Source organism: Anomaloglossus baeobatrachus, chromosome 8 (genome assembly GCF_048569485.1).
Source record: "Anomaloglossus baeobatrachus isolate aAnoBae1 chromosome 8, aAnoBae1.hap1, whole genome shotgun sequence".
Lineage (NCBI taxonomy): Eukaryota > Metazoa > Chordata > Amphibia > Anura > Aromobatidae > Anomaloglossus > Anomaloglossus baeobatrachus.
In genome coordinates this window covers 90,377,930-90,397,644 of record NC_134360.1, presented here as the reverse complement: position 1 = coordinate 90,397,644, position 19,715 = coordinate 90,377,930, and positions in this window count along the sequence as shown.

Sequence of the window (19,715 nt, the reverse complement as noted above, 5' to 3'; positions counted from 1 at the left end):
AGCCGGTCGCCCGCGCAGAGAGGCAGCCGGTCGCCCGCGCAGAGAGGCAGCCGGTAGCCCGCGCAGAGAGGCAGCCGGTCGCCCGCGCAGAGAGGCAGCCGGTCGCCCGCGCAGAGAGGCAGGCGGCCGGCCTCCCGCCCGCACAGAGAGGTAGGCGGCCGGCCTCCCACCCGCACAGAGAGGCAGGCGGCCGGCCGCCCGCACAGACAAGCAACCGGCTCCCGCACAGAGAGGCAGGCGGCTGCCCGCCCGCACAGACAAGCGGCCGGCGCCCGCACAGAGAGGCAGGCGGCTGCCCGCCCGCCCGCACAGACAAGCAGCCGGCGCCCGCACAGAGAGGCAGGCGGCTGCCCGCCCGCCCACACAGACAAGCGGCTGGCGCCCGCACGCCCGCACAGAGAGACAGGCGGCTGCCGCCCGCATGCCCACACAAAGAGACAGGCGGCTGCCCGCCCGCACAGACAAGCGGCCGGAACCCGCATAGAGGGGCAGGCAGCTGCCCGCCCGCACAGACAAGCGGCCGGCGCCCGCAGAGAGAGGCAGGCGGCCACCCACCCTCCCGCACAGACAAGCGGCCGGCGCCTGCACAGAGAGGCAGGCGGCCGGCCGCCCACCCGCACAGACAAGCGGCCGGCGCCCGCACAGAGAGGCAGGCAGCTGCCCGCCCGCACAGGCAAGCGGCCGGCGCCCGCACAGAGAGGCAGGCGGCCGGCCGCCCCCACCCACACAAACAAGCGGCCGGCACACGCACGCCCACACGGAGAGACAGGCGTCTGCCGCCCGCGCGCCCGCACAAAGAGACAGGCGGCTGCCCGCCTGCCCACACAGACAAGCGGCCAGAGCCCGCACAGAGAGTTAGGCAGCTGCCCGCCCGCACTGACAAGTGTACGGCGCCCGCACAGAGAGGCAGGTGGCCGCCCACCCTCCCACACAGACAAGCGGCCGCCCGCCCGCACAGAGAGGCAGGCGGCCCGCCCGCCCGCACAGAGAGGCAGGTGGCAGGCCGCCCGCACAGAGAGGCAGGCGGCCGACCGCCCACCAGCACAGACAAGCGGCTGGCGCCCACACAGAGAGGCAGGCAGCCGGCCACCCGCACAGACAAGCGGCCAGCGCCCGCACAGAGAGGCAGGCGGCTGGCCGCCCATCTGCACAAACAAGCAGCCGGCGCCCGCGCACCCGCACAGAGAGACAGGCGGCTGCCGCCCGCGCACCCGCCAGCACAGAGAGACAGACGGCTGCCCACCCGCCTGCACAGACAAGCGGCCGGAGCCTGCACAGAGAGGCAGGTGGCTGCCTGCCCGCCCGCCCGCACAGACATGCGGCTGGTGCCCGCACAGAAAGGAAGGCGGCCGCCCGCCCGCACAGAGAGGAAGGCAGCCGGCCTCCCGCCTGCACAGAGAGGCAGGCGGCCGGCCAGCCTCCCTGCCTACACAGAGAGGCAGGCGGCCGGCCGCCCGCCCGCACAAACAAGCGGCCGGCGCCCGCGCACCCGCACAGAGAGACAGGCGGCTGGTGCCCGTCCGCACAGAGAAACAGGCGGCTGCCCGCCCGCACAGACAAGCGGCTGGAGCCTGCACAGAGAGGCAGGCGGCTGCCCGCCCGCACAGACAAGCGGCCACCCGCCCACACAGACAGGCAGGCGGTCCACCCACCCGCACAGAGTGGCAGGTGGCCGGCCGCCCGCACAGAGTGGCAGGCGGCCGGCCACCCGCCCGCACAGACAAGCAGCCGGCGCCCACACAGAGAGGCAGGCGGCCGGCCACCCGCCCGCACAGACAAGCGGCCGGCGCCCGCACAGAGAGGCAGGCGGCTGCCCGTCCGCTCTCACAGACAAGCAGCCGGTGCCCACAAAGAGAGGCAGGCAGCCAGCCGGCCACCCGCACAGACAAGCAGCCGGCGCCCGCAAAGAGAGGCAGGCACCCGTCCGCCCGCACAGAGAGGCAGGCACCCGCCCGCCCATAAAGAGAGGCTGGCACCCAGCCGTCCGCCCGCACAGAGAAGCAGGAAATTAACTTCTTACCTCTCTGCGGCACCCCCCCTGAAGCATGGCTGTCTGCGCCCTGTGCGGCCGCACAAGTCGCACATGCCTAAAGCCGGCCATGGTCATAATGATAATAATGGTTATGACTAAAGGGTGCTAAGCCAGAAACGCGTTAACGTTGATTGTGCACTGTTTGCTCATGCACGAATAAAGAAATACCGTTTCACCCAGCTGGATTACTCTCCTCATTGTTTGTCATGCGGCCAGGGCAGGGCTGAAATCCGAGTCTGGGCAGCGGTCAGGTGGCGGTGAGCTGGATTTTCAAGGCATATTTTTTTCATGTTGCACCCAAAAACTTAAATATATTGAAGTGGGATTTTATGTGACATACCAATACCCATGGTTGTGTGTCTAGTTGGGACTCAGCCACTTTCTGCTCTTATTCAGTTTGATGTCTGTTGACACACGATGAGGTTTTAATATTAGAGACTGTAGGTACTGTCCAGAATGGGTACACCTTGGCGTTGGTGGGATGGCTTTATGCTTTTTTGATCAAAAACAGTGTTTACTAAGTACCTTATGTTTATATGCATTATGCTTCTATTTCGTTACAGCAGGGTATATGTTCATATTATTTTCTTCTTTGTTTTTTTTATGTCTTATGGCCAGTGTGAACTTGAGCTTACAAGTTACATGTACACCAACTCATACTCCGACTCACTTTTTTGTTTTTTTACTAAGTAGCAAGTACAGTAGCCAAAATTACTGTTATTATGAACAGTTAAGTAAGTTGGAGATTAAATGATGTCTAAAAGGAATAAGGCTAAAGATGGCACATTTCTTTGTATTTTAGGCAAAAAAATATATACAGCTGAAACCTGGAGTTTACATCCACTATTTAAACAGACACATCCACTATCTGACATGAAATCAGAATAAATCTTTCCCATTTTAGATCAATTAGAAACCAAAATCTAATATATAAAGCTGAATGTGTGTGTGTGTGTGTGTGTGTGTGTGTGTGTGTGTGTGTGTGTGTGTGTCTGCTAAAAGAATCTACACCGTTGCATTTACAATCACAAAATTTTGCACAGAGACCCAATGTGACTCAGGGAACGTCATAGACTATGTTTTGATGGGAAAACTTAACCCCGCGCTTTACATTTACTTTCCAAAAAACCTGCCTTCATTAAAGTCAATGGAGCTGGGAGCTACAGGTCATTAATAGGAGCTGTGATTGGTTGCTATAGGAATGAAGGACATTCATAGTATAAGAAGCTTATGTGTGAGGTAATTTTATATTGGTGGAGAGACGGATAGAAAGAGACAGAAAGAGACAGACAGAGAGAGAGAGACAGAGAGATAGAGACAGACAGGGAAAGCGAAACAGAGGCAGACAGACACACACAGACAGTCACAGACAGACAGAGACAGGCAGACAGGGAAAGAGACAGACAGGGAAAGAGAGTAACAGGGAAAGAAACAGACACACAGGGAAAGATACAGACAGGCAAAGATACAGACAGACAGACAGTTACCGTATTTTTCGCTTTATAAGACGCACCGGAATATAAGACGCACCCCAAACTTAGAAATAAAAAAAGGTAAAAAAAAGAAAAATGGGGTCCGTCTTATACTCCGGTGTTCTCTTACCGGAGGGGGGCAGCAGTAGTGGTGAAGCGGGGTCACAGGAGGCACAGGTTGTGCTGGCAGGCGCGGCAGGTCAGTGGCAGCGGGGTCCGTGGTTGCAGGTGCCGTGGCGTCCGTGGTTGAAGGCGCGGTGGCGTCCGCGGTGGCAGGAGCCGTGGGGTCCGTGGTGGCGGCAGCAGCGTGGCGGGTGAGCCGTGCAGCAGGCCGCTGCAGTGAGTGTCCGCGGTCCCGGTTCAGTGGTGGCAGCGGCGGCGACGGCTCAGTGGTGGGAGCGGTGGCGACTGCTCAGTGGTGGCAGCGGCAGGGACTGCTCAGTGGTGGAGTGTGTCCGCGGTCCCGATTCAAGTAATGGCCCCGGAGCGACGCATGCGCAGATGGAGCTCTCATCCAAGGGCTCCATCTGCGCACGCGCTGACTCCCGGAGCAGCGCGTGCGCAGATGGAGCTCTCATCCAAGAGCTCCACCGGCGCCATCATTTGAAAGTGGGACCGCGGACAACTGGTAACATGCTGCACAGCTGCCCGCCCCGCATGCACAGAGTGGCAGCCAGCAGGCTGCCCGCCCACCCTGCGTACAAGCCGCCGGGTACCTGTGCTTGCGTGCGGTGGCAGCCGGGTACCCATGGCTGTGTGCGGGCGGCAGCTGGGTGACTGTGTGAGGGCGGCAGCCGGGTGCCTGTGTGAGGGCACCCGACTGCCGCTCGCACACAGCACCCGGCTGCCGCCCGCACACAGCTATGGGTACCCGGCTGCCACCGCATGCAAGCACAGGTACCCGGCTGCCGACCCCACACAGCACCCGCTGCCACCCGCACACAGCCACGGGTACCCGGCTGCTGCCGCACGCAAGCACAGGCACCCGGCAGCCCAATCGCCTCAGACAGGACCCCCCCCGGTACCGCTTTGTAAGACGCACCCCCCATTTTCCTCCCAAATTTTGGGGAGGAAAAGTGCGTCTTATAAAGCGAAAAATACGGTAAATAGACAGACAAGGAGAGACAGACAGGGAGAGAGACAGACAGGGAAAGATACAGACAGAGACAGACAAGGAAAGAGACAGACAAGGAAAGAGACAGACGGACAGAGGCAGACAGGGAAAGTAGACAGACAGGGAAAGAGACAGAGAGAGGAAGACAGGGAAAGAGATAGACAGGGAAAGAGACAGACAGATTGATAGGGAAAGAGATGGACGGGGTAAGAGGCAACGAAACTGACAAAGAGACAGACAGGGAAAGAGACAGACAAAGAAAGAGACAGATAGAGACAGACAGACACAGACAGACAGAGAGACAGATAGGTAGAGACATACTGAGACTCAGAGAGATAGAGAAATAGACAGACAGACACACAGAGACAAACATACAGTGACATATAGAGAGATAGACAGGCAGAGACAGACACGGATAGAGACAGAGACAGACACAGACAAACACACAGATAGACAGACAGATAGACAGAGAAAAAAGACAGACAGACAGAGAGACAGACACACAAAGACACACACAGAGACAGACAGAAAGGGACAGGGAGAGAAACAGTTAATATCCCGGGCAACTAGAGAGAGTTATTTATATTTGCCAAATGCCAGAATAATGAGAGAGAGAATGTTATAAGGTATTTTTATTACTTTCTGTAAAATCAAACGTTTACATTCCCTAAGAGTACTATGCCTTTAAACAATATGGGACAGCCTATATGATGATGTCATGTCTTTGGAAGATTCTTTTCTCATCACGAGAAAGTCAATAGAAATCAGGCAAGATCTCAAGAAGAGAATTGCAAACTTGCACAAGTCTGATTCATCTTGGCTGCAATTTCCAGATACCTGAAGGTGCCTCATTCATCTGTACAAATTAAACAATTATACCCAAGTACATACAAGACAGGAATGTCCAGTTATCATAGTGCTGAGGAAGGATACGGGTTCTGTGTACCAGAGATGAATGTGCTTTGGTCAGACATGTTCATATCAACCCAATAACAAAAGCAAAAGACCTTGCGAAGATGCTGGAGGGAGCTGGTAAGATTGTGTCATCCACAGTGAAACGAGTACTGTATCAACATGGACTAAAAGGCCACTCTGCCAGGAAGAAGCCATTACTCCAAAAGAAACATAAAATAGCCAGACTGTTTGCAAATGCATACAGGATCAAAAACCTTAACTTTTGGAGACATGTCCTGCTGTCTGTCGAAGGTAAAATTGAACTGTTTGGCCATAATGACTATTGTTACGTTTGGAGGAAAAAAGGAGAAGCATTGAAGGATAAAAACACCATCCTAACTGTGAAACACACATTATATTGTGGAGTTGTTTTGCTGCAGGAGGGACTGGTGCACTTCACAAAATAGATGGCATCATGAGGAAAGAAGACTATGTGGCAATACTGAAGCAATATGTCAAGGCAGTAGCCAGGAACTTAAAGCTTGGGTGGAAATGGGTCTTCCTAATGGAGAATGACTCACAGCATACTACCAAACTGGTTTCAAAGGGGCTTAAGGATAACAAAGTTAAGGGTTTTGGAGTGGCCATCACAAAGCCCTGATCTCAGTCCTATTGAAAATTTATGGGGAAAGCTGAAAAGGTAGGTGTGAGCAAGGCGACCAACAAACATGGATCAGTTACACCATTTCTGTCAGGAGGAATGGGCCCAAAATCCTACCAACTATTGTGAGAAGCTTGTGGAAGGATATCCAAAATGCTTGACCCAAGTCATACAGTTTAAGGAAAATGGTACCAAATACTAATGAAATGTAAATAAACTTTTGACTTTAATATAAACGAATTCCAGATTTGCATCTTATTTCATACTAGCTGTAGTACCTGGCATTGCCCGGGATAGTAAATGTCTCTCTCCCAGTCTCTGTCTGTCTGTCTCTCTATCTCTCTGTCTGTCTATATCTGTCTCTGTATCTCTTTGTCTGTCTCTGTCTCTATCTATCTGTCTGTCTCTTTCCCTGTCTGTGTCTGTATTTTTTTTTTCTGTTTGTATCTATCTATCTGTCTCTCTCTGTCTGTCTATTTTCTGGTCTGTCTCTATCTGTCTGTCTATCTGTCTGTCTGTCTCGCTCTATCTCTCTGTCTGTCTGTGTCTGTCTGTCTCTGTGTATCTGTCTGTCTATCTCTTTCCCTGTCTGTGTCTTTCCCTGTCTGTCTGTCTATTTCTCTATCTCTGTCTGTCTGTGTCTTTCTCTGTCTGTCTCTTTCTCTGTCTGTCTCTTTCCCTGTCTGCCTCTTTCCCTGTCTGCCTCTTTCCCTGTCTGCCTCTCTCTCTGTCTGTCTCTTTCCGTTTGTATCTTTCCCTGTCTGCCTCTGTCTCTTTCCCTGCCTGTCTCTTTCCCTGTCTTTTTCTATCCGTCTCTCCACAGAATCATATTACCTCACACATAAGCTTTTTATACTAATAATGTCCTTTGTTCCTATAGCAACCAATCACAGCTCCTATTAATGACCTGTAGTTCCCAGCTCCATTGACTTTAATGGAGGCAGGTATTTTGGAGAGTAACTGTAAAGCGGGGGGTTAAATTTTCCCGTCAAAACATAGCCTATGATGTTCCCTGAGTTACATGGGGTATATGTGAAAAATGTTGTAATTGTAAATGTGACGGTGCAAATTCCTTTCGCGGACATACATACTATACATACAGTTAGGTCCAGAAATATTTGGACAGTGACACAAGTTTTGTTATTTTAGCTGTTTACAAAAACATGTTCAGAAATACAATTATATATATAATATGGGCTGAAAGTGCACACTCCCAGCTGCAATATGAGAGTTTTCACATCCAAATCGGAGAAAAGGTTTAGGAATCATAGCTCTGTAATGCATAGCCTCCTCTTTTTCAAGGGACCAAAAGTAATTGGACAAGGGACTCTAAGGGCTGCAATTAACTCTGAAGGCATCTCCCTCGTTAACCTGTAATCAATGAAGTAGTTAAAAGGTCTGGGGTTGATTACAGGTGTGTGGTTTTGCATTTGGAAGCTGTTGCTGTGACCGGACAACATGCGGTCTAAGGAACTCTCAATTGAGGTGAAGCAGAACATCCTGAGGCTGAAAAAAAAAAATCCATCAGAGAGATAGCAGACATGCTTGGAGTAGCAAAATCAACAGTCGGGTACATTCTGAGAAAAAAGAAATTGACTGGTGAGCTTGGGAACTCAAAAAGGCCTGGGCGTCCACGGATGACAACAGTGGTGGATGATCGCCGCATACTTTCTTTGGTGAAGAAGAACCCGTTCACAACATCAACTGAAGTCCAGAACACTCTCAGTGAAGTAGGTGTATCTGTCTCTAAGTCAACAGTAAAGAGAAGACACCATGAAAGTAAATACAAAGGGTTCACATCTAGATGCAAACCATTCATCAATTCCAAAAATAGACAGGCCAGAGTTAAATTTGCTGAAAAACACCTCATGAAGCCAGCTCAGTTCTGGAAAAGTATTCTATGGACAGATGAGACAAAGATCAACCTGTACCAGAATGATGGGAAGAAAAAAGTTTGGAGAAGAAAGGGAACGGCACATGATCCAAGGCACACCACATCCTCTGTAAAACATGGTGGAGGCAACGTGATGGCATGGGCATGCATGGCTTTCAATGGCACTGGGTCACTTGTGTTTATTGATGACATAACAGCAGACAAGAGTAGCCGGATGAATTCTGAAGTGTACCGGGATATACTTTCAGCCCAGATTCAGCCAAATGCCGCAAAGTTGATCGGACGGCGCTTCATAGTACAGATGGACAATGACCCCAAGCATACAGCCAAAGCTACCCAGGAGTTCATGAGTGCAAAAAAGTGGAACATTCTGCAATGGCCAAGTCAATCACCAGATCTTAACCCAATTGAGCATGCATTTCACTTGCTCAAATCCAGACTTGAGACGGAAAGACCCACAAACAAGCAAGACCTGAAGGCTGCGGCTGTAAAGGCCTGGCAAAGCATTAAGAAGGAGGAAACCCAGCGTTTGGTGATGTCCATGGGTTCCAGACTTAAGGCAGTGATTGCCTCCAAAGGATTCGCAACAAAATATTGAAAATACAAATATTTTGTTTGGGTTTGGTTTATTTGTCCAATTACTTTTGACCTCCTAAAATGTGGAGTGTTTGTAAAGAAATGTGTACAATTCCTACAATTTCTATCAGATATTTTTTTTCAAACCTTCAAATTAAACGTTACAATCTGCACTTGAATTCTGTTGTAGAGGTTTCATTTCAAATCCAATGTGGTGGCATGCAGAGCCCAACTCGCGAAAATTGTGTCACTGTCCAAATATTTCTGGACCTAACTGTACATACTTACACACATACAGTCCCTGACAGACGTTCTGTCGCTTATCCATGTTATGTAAATAAAAGCTTAAAACCTGACTTTAAATTTATCAATTGGTTTTATAAATTACTCTTTTGAAAGCTGAAACCCTCCCAAATTTGGTTTAGGTTATGAAAATAAAGTTGCTGCAAAGCTGAAATAATGATCATTTAATGAACACAGGTCAGATTTTGGCAAGACAAAAGTTTTGTCACCCACAGAAAGTAATGTGAAATTCAAACAAATAATTAACTTCTAATACAAAGATATGTTGCATAACATTGGTGAATGAAGTTGTGGTGCTATTAGAGACATATTTAATATTTTGTGTGACTTCCATGAGCTTGAAGGACTGCATACATGCGGTTCAACAATGATTCATACAATTTATTGATGAAGTCATCAGGAATAGCAAAGAATGCAGTCTTACATGCCTCCCAGAGTTCATCTAGATTCTTTGGTTTTGTCTTCCAAGCTTCCTCTTTCATCCTACCCTAAACATGCTCAATGATGTTCATGTCTGGTGACTGGGCTGGCCAGTCCTTGAGCACCTTGATCCTCTTTGCCAGGAGGAACTTTGTTGTAGAGATGGATGTATGAGATGGAGCACCATCCTGCTGCAGAATTTGAACCCTTTTATGATTGGGAATGTAAGAGGTAGCTAATACTTCTTGATATTTTAGACTACTGATATTTCCTTCCACCTTGCAAATGTTTCGCACACTCCCATACTGAATGTAACCCCAGACCATGATCTTTCCACCACCAAATTTAACTGTTTTCTGGATCCATACGGGCTCCAGTAGGTCTCCTGCAGTATTTGCGGTGACTGTGGTGTAATTCAACTGAACATTCATCAGAGAAATCCACCTTCTACCACTTTTCCAGTGTCCATCTGTTCAGGCTGTGGGACTTGGCAAATGCCTCCTGAGAAGTGGTCTTGTGGAGTCTGCTGGACCTGAGCTTGTCAAAAACATCTCCAGTCTCTTCAAATCTTTTTTTTTAATTCTTTGTACTTGACACTGAGACACATTAAAGGTGCCACCACGTCTGCAGTGGATCTGGTCTTCAGCCTCTTGATAATCAAGACTTTGGTCACAGGGTGGATTTTTGGCATGTTGTCAGAGGTCAAGTTGCAGTTCAACTGAAGGTCTGGGGTGCTGGGTTTCTTTTTATACACACCCACTAATTAACCGATCATTTAGTGAGCACAGGTGAGGATGTAAACTAGCATTGGGTGCATTATATGATGAGGTGACAGATCTTTTGTCTTGTCAAAATCTGACCTTTCTGTGTTCATTAAATGATCAATATTTCAGCTTTCCAGCAACTTTATTTTCATGACCTAAACCAAATTTGGGAGGGTTTCAGCTTTCAAAAGAGTAATTTATGAAACTAATGGATGAATTTAAAGTCAGGTTATAAGCTTTTATTTACATGACATTTCCAGGAGGGATTTTCCGGTCGTTGATTCCTATATTATTCCCAATTACCCTTACCCGGTATCAATAATACACGGACACTGCTTGCGACTTGGTAAAAAATGGCCACAGCAGCCCTTTATTGCCTATTGTTTACAGACTAACACAAGGGGGAGCCGTCCAATGGGCGTCCCCAACATTTAACAATAGGTAATACCATAATAATAATAATACAGTACGTAATACAATACGTAACCCTGGGTAGGCCCGGTCCAGAAACCACCTTCCACCACCAAAACATGATCCCTGGCCGCAACACACACCGGGCCGGAGATGAGGTATGAATCACCTACGGATCAATACCCCCCACCTTGCAGGACCCATGCCTGCAAGATCCTTGTAACCGGAGCCACTATATCCTACAAGTGACTCTCCAATCAAATAACATTATCCGTTAAACCGCCTCTGGACCAGACCTACCCCCGCCATAAGTCCGGTCCAGAAGCCATACTCCACCACCAGAACACAATCCCTGGCCGCAACACACCGACCCAGAGATACGAGGCATTAATCACCTACGGATCAATACCCCAACCTTGCAGGACCCCATGCCTGCAAGATCCCTGTAACCAAAGCCACCGTATTCCGCAAGTGACTCTTCAATCACACAAACCGTCAGAAAAACACGATCCCTGGCCGCAACACACCGACCCAGAGATACGAGGCATTAATCACCTACGGATCAATACCCCAACCTTGCAGGACCCCATGCCTGCAAGATCCCTGTAACCAAAGCCACTATATCCTACAAGTGACCCTTCAAATCACACAACCGTCAGAAACACGATCCTTGGCCGCAACACACCGACCCAGAGATGGGGGCATTAATCACCTACGGATTAAAACCCCCCAAGTAGCATCAAGTATCAACCGTGTCTCAAAACCTTACATTCCTCTTTACCTCCAACTCAATATTATCCCCGGCTGCAACCTCCAGCCCAGAGATATGAGGCATCAATCACCTACGGATCAATCCCCCATGTGCATAACAGTAACTGTGACCTCAAAAACCTTAAAGCTTGTTAGCGACTTTAATCCAACAACATCCCCGTCTGCAACTAGCCCAGAGATAAGAGGTATTAATCACCTACGGATCAAAACCCCTATGCCTTGCAGAACCACGTGCTTGCACTGCACTTGGATCCAGAACCATGACCCCAACCAGTGACTCCTCCTGCGATTACCATTTCACCAAAATGGATCACTGACCATAACAATGGTCCCATATTTAAATGAGGTAAAAGTCACCAAAGGAGTAATACCCTTACCCAAACCAAAAACTCCCGTACTTTCAATTACCTATCACCTGGGGCACTATAGCCACCTGTGACTCCCTGGCAACCATCAACTCCTTAATATATAATCCCTGGCAACAACCCTGACCCATATATAAGGCATTGATCACCAACGGAGCAATACCTCCTCCCTGAAGACAACCTTGTACCTGCAGGTCACCAGTAACCGGAGCCACTGTACCTTCCCCAGTGGCTCTCCATCCAAACACCAGTAACAATTAGAGCTCCTCTGGACCAGACCTACCCCCGCTGCTGTGACAAAGGACATAATCCCCATTATTTATGCTGACCATACACATATACATCATACACATCATATACATATACATATATTCCCACATTACCCCCATCTTATTCACCCACTTACAAGTATCCCAAATGACACTATACATCACAATCCACAAAGAAATCTCTTTTGTTTCGTTTTTTGTTTTTTTTTTATTATTATTTTATACACGACACTTCCTCCAATCCTTTCCTTTCTCATTTTTTTTTTTTTTTTGTTGCAATGGCTCTAAAAATTGAATAACTATACATGCATATAAACACACCAATAATAACAATACACAATAGAAGGGAGGGTGGGTGGGAAGCTGTCATTTAGGAAATGCAAGAGGAGGTAATGGACTCCCACCTCCTATTATATACACCATAAAGCTCCCTCCTTTCCTTCCACCACACTCCACCCCCTAACCAATCACCTTCTTTTCCTCATTGTTAAACGAACCAACACTGTTTAACCCCATCAACTCCCTACCCTCCGGGCTGTCATGTCGCCCCTACACCCTATGGGTTCCATGGCTTTCTTGACATTTCCAGGAGGGATTTTCCGGTCGTTGATTCCTATATTATTCCCAATTACCCTTACCCGGTATCAATAATACACGGACACTGCTTGCGACTTGGTAAAAAATGGCCACAGCAGCCCTTTATTGCCTATTGTTTACAGACTAACACAAGGGGGCGCCGTCCAACGGGCGTCCCCAACATTTAACAATAGGTAATACCATAATAATAATAATAATACAGTACTTAATACAATACGTAACCTTGGGTAGGCCCGGTCCAGAAACCACCTTCCACCACCAAAACATGATCCCTGGCCGCAACACACACCGGGCCGGAGATGAGGTATGAATCACCTACGGATCAATACCCCCCACCTTGCAGGACCCATGCCTGCAAGATCCTTGTAACCGGAGCCACTATATCCTACAAGTGACTCTCCAATCAAATAACATTATCCGTTAAACCGCCTCTGGACCAGACCTACCCCCGCCACAGAACAGGCCACGTGACACCTTGCGTGGCCTGGACCCCCACACACCCAACGCTTGCTCCCCCAACTTGCAAGCCAAACCAACCATTAAAACCTTTCCATCTATCACTTAAACTCTGAGCATCCCATATATGCACCATCCAGCGTACCCAGTCCACCTTACTGCACCGCACTCCCCTGATCCTTGGTGGCAGGAGCCACCGGGTCCCTCTGACGGCCACTCAGGCCCACCATGCCACAAGCTCCCAAACTATACCGGAATCCACACCATGCCCCGCTGGCCTTATTATAACCAATTAAATGCAGTACCGACTGTACCATCGTCCTCCCCAGTACCGACCAAAGAACCACTGTACAGTCACCCTGTACAGTCAGTCCTCCTCCTGTCTCCAGCTGAATTAAACCACCACTGGGGTTGAGATACAACAACAGGATGACACTCACACTGCTTATGCTACTGGGTCACTTCGCACCCCAAACCTAGTTCTCCCAGGAAACCGCTAAAGAGAAACCCCGCTGTAAAACGACTGCAATCCATAGCCTTGAAATTTCCCCTACAGCTGACCTTGCAGCTTCCCCAGAGCCAAATATCACTACTGGTCTCCCCTGACCGATTTATTCCGCCATCACACCCTCTGACAACAACAGAGGCTCGAGCTGTCTTCCCCAGAAAATCCCAAAATCGTCCCACATACTCAACTACCACACTAATGGACCTTCTTCATCCGAAATCAGGCCCACTTAATTTCAACGAGGCCCACACGGCCTAACGGAACCATGCTCCACCCCAAAATTAACACGGCCTCAAAAAACAAAACAACCGCAACCATAGCCCTGCACCCCTTACTGAGTCGAAGATATTGAAGCATTACCTTCGATCCCAAGGTCCCCAACAACACCTCCAACCATAATGCATAGTCCGCTTGCCTCTGCAAACTGGACCACGACAAGCTCCCTGTACTACAATGCCCACCGGAAAATTGCAGCCACACCACTGGCCCGATTGACTCCATATGCAACTATGGGCATCAGGAGACACAACTTTACCAAACACCATGTCCGGGCCTTTCGATCTCAAGGAAAACCTTGTGACACGCAACCCCCTTTGAGCTCTCATATTACACCCCAAGATAAATTAAAACCTTGGCCACACCATAGTATCCGCTCAAAGCCGACCACCGTGGGGCGTACCACCATTTTCCCGTAACGCACAACTGCACCTTCAAACCAAATACCTTCGTGCCGTGAGACCGGAGCACCACGACTCCCTAAGCAAACCCTTACCCAGATGCCCATACCTACCACCGGGCCAAGCATTCCTTTTTTTTTTTTTTTTAAATTGTATATGAATATTAAATAGACTCCACCAGCCCACAGATGCCAGAAGTCCACCCATGCAAAACACCCAATAATACCAGATGGCCCTAAGCTATCCGACTTACACTCTATGCACCACAAGTACCCAATCCTCTAGTCCAAACCATAACTCGCATAGTCCCCACCCGTAATCACGGCTGTCCGAAGAACTCCATTATTCCGTCCGCAGCCCACCATTGCTGATTAACCGAGTTGACCCACAGCAGCCCAAAGCTGCCCAGCACCTACATTAACACCAATTCAGTCACGCTGGACTCAACATTCCTCCCAGCACCAACCTCCACAATGGGATAACATGCTGACTAGCCACAAATTAACCCCATGTTACCATTGATGCGGTTGCAAACCTACAAACCCATTACAGCAACCAACACTTCACCTTCTCCTACATTTCCGCTCTCCTTTATTCACTTATCCACAGCAACCCTCGCGCCATACCGGGGCCCCGCACCTACATATCACTCACAAAAAACCCCTGAAAACTCCGCGAACACACCGTACCGCTGGACCCCTCGCCCCTTTACCTTACCCACCATAATTCATCCAATAAGAACCACCATGCATCAGAAGATTAATAATGAAACACCCCAGCAAACCTTCAATAACTGCGCCGTCTCACCCGCTCACATGTGCCGCAATCATCAGCCCCCTTAACCAAGTCTCACAACACCTAAACTGCGGTAAACGCCGAACCTCGCCATCCCCAACCTGCAACTGTAACCACCGGACCTGACGCCACCTGCACCCTCACGGCCCCGCTGCCATGAGACCACCCCGTCCGTAACTCTGCCCCTGGCCTCCAGAACAACCAACCGACCTATGATCCAAACCCCCCCAGCTGCTACCCATATCTCCAGACACTACTCCACTACAGCGACTGTCCCCCCACCACTACAAAAAGGCTGAAACTTAAATTGATTACCGCGCCAGGCTGCCTCCAGAGGACGCCCTCAGATCAGCCGGCACCGTCCTTTTCGCCAGTCGTCCGTCGCTGATCCCGGGACAGTCCCTCAAGCTGCAGGCACCGAATGCCCGCCGGGTTCGCCCCCTGACGCCAGGAGCACCGTGTCCACATGCCCTGTTTGGGCCGATTGTCGCCTCCACAATGCTGGGCGCTCCCCTCCTGGGGGAAGCCGCTACTGATGAGAGCTGCACCCTTGTCCCAATGCCTGCTCCAGGATAGACAGCAGGCCTCCTGTCTCCTCCTCGTCGCCACCTGCTGCGCCCAGTCCTCCGGTCCCGATGATCCAGCCACACAGGTGAGGTGACCCTGCAGGCGCCTCCTGTCTCCTCCTCGCCGCCGCCTACTGCGCCCAGTCCTCCGGTCCCGATAATCCAGCCACACAGGTGAGGTGACCCTGCAGGCGCCTCCTGTCTCCTCCTCGCCGCCGCCTTCTGTGCCCAGTCCTCCGGTCCCAATAATCCAAGCCACACAGGTGAGGTGACCCTGTAGGCAGCCGTCCTCCGCCCCCCCGCGGAGGGAGGGGGGGGTGTTGTCCATCCACCGCCGCTGGGCGCGCTCCCTGCCGGGAGCGGCCGCATCGCTCAAAAAATCCAGCCTGAGGCCTCACACCGGAAGTAGGCCCCCGGGCTGGACACGCCCACTTTTCGGCCGTCGCGGCCCTGCAGGAGATTCCTCCCGACAGCCAGAGCGGGCGCTGCAAGCTACCGCTGCCCACCCAGCTGCGGAGGGTCCCCACGGGAGTGGGGGCTCTCACGTTGTCCTCCTCACCCCCACCTTCCCCAAAAGACCCCGGCGAGTCCTGAAACTGCCAGCACTACAGCAAAGAGGGGGGGGGGGGAGGGGAAGGTGCCGAGGAGACACCCAGGCAGCCTGGGTGTAGGACTGCACTACCTGGGCGCCCTGCACCGCCATGCTGACCAGATCCGAGGATTCCGCAGGACATCATGATGGAGGTTCCCCAGCCCGTCCAAGCTGCAGATCTGCGATGTCCGGATCCATCATGCTGGATGTCATGATGGAGGTTCCCCAGCCCGTCCAAGCTGTCATCCAGGAAATGCAAGAGGAGGTAATGGACTCCCACCTCCTATTATATACACCATAAAGCTCCCTCCTTTCCTTCCACCACACTCCACCCCCTAACCAATCACCTTCTTTTCCTCATTGTTAAATGAACCAACACTGTTTAACCCCATCAACTCCCTACCCTCCGGGCTGTCATGTCGCCCCTACACCCTATGGGTTCCATGGCTTTCTTAACATGAATAAGCGACAGAACTTCTGTCAGTGACTGTACACACATACATACACACAGCTTTATATCTTAGATATGTGCCACCTCCAACTCCAATGAATTTGAAATTTGAATACAAAAAAGTCGGAGTCCTTTGTTGCACAAAATATACAAAATACCACACTTTATTGAAAATCATTTAAAATAAGGTCATTATTTCAGTGCACAACCACAGTTAAAAGTCTCTACAGACCTTTAGGCAAAAAGATACAGTATCCATATAGTGTATTTAAAAAAAGGTGCGCTTACATCAGTTATTGCGACTTTATATAGACCTCTTTATACAATATATTTTTCATCAGAGAGAAGGTGCTATCCACTGGTGGCTAGATTGAGACTGTATTCTGTCAACACTTTGTATGCTTAACAAGTTAAAATGTATATTTAAATGAGAGAATACTGCCATCTAGTGGCTATGCTCTGTATGACAAACTCCAATATTTGCCAAGATTTAGTATATTATATTTCAGAATCCGGATCAGCATAAATATCTTTCTAACTGAGAAATTTCAATATATACATAGATGAAGTATATTAACATATAATTGAATCCAAAGCAACATAAATACATTCCATTCACCCTCTAATGTATATTACATTCTGTCAAACACAGTGTATACATATGGTTTTTGATATGAATGGGTATAGCAAATATAAGTATATTGGTTCAAAATAAAATCAAGCTCTAACTGGGCCCGCATGAAATTGTGTTACCCATAGTGGGGATGCCAAAGGTCTGTGCACTGCTGCTCCCTGACAAAGCGATCAATGCGAAACGTGTGTTGGGGCAGCAGTGCACAGACCTTTGACATTTCCACTATGGAAAACACAATTTCATACGGGCCTAGCCCATGTAGAGCTTGAGTTTAACTTGAAGCAATATACAACCCCTGACAAAAATGATGGACTCACCTGGCTTTGAGGATGTTCATTCAGTTGTTTACTTTTGTTTAAAAAAAACAGATCACAGACATGGCATAAAACTAAAAAGTAATTTCAAATGGCAACTTTCTGGCTTTAAGAAACACTAAAAAAAATCATGAAAATATGTGCTAGTCAGTAACGGTTACTTTTAAAAACCAAACAGGTGGAAACAATTATGGAATCACTCAATTATGTGGAAAAAATTATGAAATCCTGAAAAACAAACAAACAAAAGAACACTCCAATACATCACTAGTATTTTGTTGCACCACCTCTGGCTTTTATAACAGCTAGCAGTCTCCGAGGTATGGACTTAATGGATGGTATGGACTTAACTTATGGTATGGACTTAACTTTTTTAGTGTTTCTTAAAGCCAGAAAGTTGCCATTTGAAATGACTTTAGTTTGGTGCCATGTCTGTGATCTGCTTTTTTTTAAGCAAAAGTAATGAATGAACATCTTCAGAGCCAGGTGAGTCCATAATTTTTGCCAGGGGTTGTACCTGTTTTTGTTATACCCATTCGTATCGGAAACTATATATATATATGTCGCGGGCGGAGGAGGGGACGTTGCGCTCACCCACTGCTCGGGTCCAGCTGCTGCTTGCTCGGTCGGTGGCTCGAGCGGTGGGCCGGATCCCGGGGACTCGAGCGGCGCTCCTCGCTCGTGAGTGAAAGGGGGGGTGGTTTGGTTTAGGGATATTGTCCGTGACGCCACCCACGGTTGTGGTGAGGTTGTGGCACCACCGCTGCTCTGGACGGGGATCCCGGGAGCGGTGACAGGGAGCAGCTTGGATGTTGTTTTCTCCCCTCTGTGGGCAGGGAGTTTGGTCATCCCGGGGCCCGGTGAGGTAGGGATGGCAGGCGGGTTACGGGGCCTGGTGAGGTGCAGGGTCGCGGGGGCAGCGCTGTGCCACTCGGCACGGTGGTACTCACTCAGCCAATGAAGAATGCAAAGTCTCCGGTAAAACAAACGGCTGGATGGACGGGTCCCACAGACGGCTGCGGTAGCTCTCCCGGTAGGTTGGTGGTGACTGCCTTTCCCTGCACCTGTGTTGTGTTCACGGTTCCAATGGCTTCCCACCGGTAACCCACTCCTCAGCTTGGATGGATGCTGAGGGAGCCCCTTTTGCCCGCAGGCTCTGGCCCTGGGAACTGTAGCCTTGGCGGTTTGAGCGGTTGCCTTCAATCGGGTCTTGACTGCTGGGAAACCCCGGAGGTTCCCTTCGCTAACGGATTTGACCGGTTTTACGGCGACTCCTAGCCTGGTCGGGGTCCGTAAGCCCTGCCGAATGGTGCTGGCTTCTCTTTGCTCCCCGATCTGGTACCGGCGGGCCACCGCCCGTCCCCAGTCCTTACGGTTCACTTCAATCAGCCTCTCCTGCAGATGGTCACCACCGTCTGCAAAACCTTGCTGTATGTGCCCGGGCCACGCACCCGGACACGGTCAGTCTCCTCTACTACCACTTCACTTTCCAAAACTCATCTGATCTGACTTCCTTTTCCCACCTCCAGGACTGTGAACTCCTCGGTGGGTGGGGCCAACCACCTGGCCCACCCCCTGGTGTGGACATCAGCCCCTGGAGGGAGGCAACAAGGATTTGTGTTTGACCTCGGTGTGCCTAGCCGGGGTGTGGGGTGTGTTGTTGTAGTACCTGTGACGTCCTGGCTTGTCCAGGGCGCCACATATATATATATATATATATATATATATATATATATATATATATATATATATATATACCCTGTATACGAAAGATTGCAATTAGAGCAGACCTGGGTAAGGGGCGGCCCGCCTACTGTCTGTGACCGACCCGACCGTCTTAGCTCAGAGTTGGAGACGTGGCCTGATTTACGATTTTATGCCTCAGTCCCGGTCTCACGGCCGGAAGCTCTGTATCCCGCAGTGCAGTGATAAGTGACTTCCACACTATCTCACCCCCCCTCTTGCTGCCAGTCATGCCCCCTCTGGATGCTAGCCACAGTAACTGCATGTCTTCCATGGTATCTATGCTGCTGGCCATGCCCCTTTTCCTGTCGTCCACGCCCCTTCAATGCTGGACACACACACACACTCCTCGGATGCCTTCCTTGTCCCCTTTTGCTGCTCTCTCAATGCTGGCCATGCCCCCTTTGCCTGCCCCTTCTACCCAGGATCCTCACAT